Genomic DNA, 2,500 nt, shown 5'->3' on the forward strand with positions numbered 1-2,500 from the left:
GCTTTGCCCTTTGCCTCCCAGGAATAAATTGGTATGTAAATTCTCTTTACAATATCAACTTAAGAGGTGTGATCTTGATATAACACCAAATTCTCATGACTACCCAACAAAGAACTCTATGGTACTAGTTGGGAGAATGAATGTTTCGATCGTGGGAATGAAAGGGTTAAGTACTTCCTTTCTTAACCTAAATGAACACGTTAACGCTAAGTATTTGCCACACGCTGAAACTGGCATCTACTACAACTTCCACCGGAAAGAAAGCATACAATCTGTCGAGACTGGTTTCGATGAATTGTAGATGAACTGCTCAGTCTCTTTACCTCATCCATGCGTTACAAATGTTCCTCTAGCACTCAGTTTTTCCACTATATTGCTAACTTCAGTCACAGATTTCCAGTCCACTCTATTTTCACGCACGCACTTGAGAGCTATTTACTGTGACAGGACTAGCACTTATGAAGCACTTCTAGAGAAAGCAAGACTTCCAACGTTATGTAATCGCAGGTTCCAGGACATGGCCATATTTATGTATAAAATTAAGACTAATTTAGTTCCATCATATATTTCTGAACTTTTTAGTTGTGACATGAGTAGGTACAATCTTAGGAATACAGACGATTTCTCCTTACCAAGATGTAACACCGTTACATATGGAAGACATAGCTTAAGGTACATGGGACCTTACATTTGGTCGAAGCTTCACAAATCGATTAAAATGGCTGACTCTTTAATTGTATTTAAAAATCAAGTCAGGGCCCCTGACCTATCAAATGTTACGTCGAAAAATAACTGTGAAAACTAAAACTGCAAGTTATGTAAAACTTAGCTTTTCTTAATTTTATATTGTTTGTACATAGTTTTATTACTATTATTTTATTACTATTATTATTAGCTTAGTCTAATTAGTTTTACGTAGGTGTCCCCAATTAGTTTTTACTTGTAAAAACTAGAACGATTGACACGTTAATTATTACTACTATTATTATTACTTTAATATGCTTAAGGACGGTGCCTACTATTGTTATTGCGCATACATTCTGCGCATCTCGACATACTCGGATTTCCTATCGGTGATGCTTACTAATGCAGGGATATTTTTGCGCTGTTTAAAACTATCCGGAGAAAATAGACCTTAGTAAGTACTCTTGGTATCCAAAAAGAAAATTGGGGGTAACCATGCATTTTTGAGAGATAATTAAGCTTGAATTTGGGAAAGAACGCCATACATTGCTTTGTATTTTAAAGCTTTTTACAAAGATTATTCATGAATTATCTTTGAAAAATGCGTGGTTACCCCCGATTTTCTTTTTGGATTTCAATAACACTTGTTAAGATCTACATTTCCTGCATAATCACACACCGGGACAAAAATATCTTTAATTAGTAGGCACCGTCCTTAACTAAAGAAGGATTTTCTACTTCCCTTCTTTCGCTCACTTCCTTTCACTTTTTTGTTTCCTCTATATAGCAACGTTTTCAGGGTTAACAGCCACAATCATATTTCGCCGAAGATCTATGTACTATATATTCCAAATGTACATTCCATGTGTATGCATCGTGGCGCTGTCCTGGATCAGCTTTTGGATAAATCACGAGGCTGTTCCAGCACGTGTAGCACTCAGCATAACCACGGTTTTAACAATCAGTTACATGAGAGGTAGCGTCAACGCAGGAATGCCTAGGGTTTCTTACTTGAAGTCCATAGACTACTTCTTGCTCGGTGGCTTCGTGTTCATCTTTATGACGTTGTTGGAGTATGTTCTGGTGCTAAAACAGTCTCGAAAATTAACATTGCAAGAAGATGAAGAAGTTAAAAACGAATACGAACTCACCGAAAATGGCGGCGAAGATCCAGTAAGTTTTGAGTAGCGATAACAGAATTGATTTGATTTAGCACTATGATATGTGAGGTGCATTCTATATAAAGGGGGAAAAGACAAAATTGTCGCAATAGCAGACAATACTGCAATACCAGGCAATGGTTTGCTTTCTTTGATGCCCCTCAGTGTTTATTGACACTATTATTGCGGGAATACAATATGCGTATCTTGGCATTTTCAATCCTAACAATATAGATAGACAATTGTTGTGGATCACGGAAGTGTAAGGGGAGGGGAGAGGTTTAGGAGAAAACGTCACCATAGGGAAAAACGTAGGGGGATAGAGCACCCCACCCCCTCACCCGCTAGTATCATTCCCAATGGACTCGTTGCCTTTTATTACGTTTCAGGATCGCAAACCATTGCTAGTTACAGTGGCTGTCGATGGAAAAAGTTACAGGTTTAAACAGTCCCTGGAAGACATGGAAAATGGATCCGGATCCAGCCCAAGACGAAAATCTTCCGTTCAGGAGCGCAAAAGAAAGCAAAGCCTAGCATCACATCTGAAGCCTTTATTTGCCAAAAGAGCACGAAGAGACAAGTCGGGTATTCTTCAGGCAGTCAAACAACGTTTCAGGTCCGAAAAGGGCGTACATTACATGGATCAATACTCGCGT

At 38.5% G+C, this 2,500-nt stretch overlaps 1 pseudogene; it reads left to right on the plus strand.

Moving 5' to 3' along the window:
* LOC138042205 (gamma-aminobutyric acid receptor subunit beta-2-like) overlaps positions 1 to 2,500 on the plus strand; it is a 19,655-nt pseudogene that overhangs the window by 15,603 nt on the left and 1,552 nt on the right.

Source organism: Montipora capricornis, chromosome 3 (genome assembly GCF_036669925.1).
Source record: "Montipora capricornis isolate CH-2021 chromosome 3, ASM3666992v2, whole genome shotgun sequence".
NCBI classification, from domain to species: Eukaryota; Metazoa; Cnidaria; class Anthozoa; order Scleractinia; family Acroporidae; genus Montipora; species Montipora capricornis.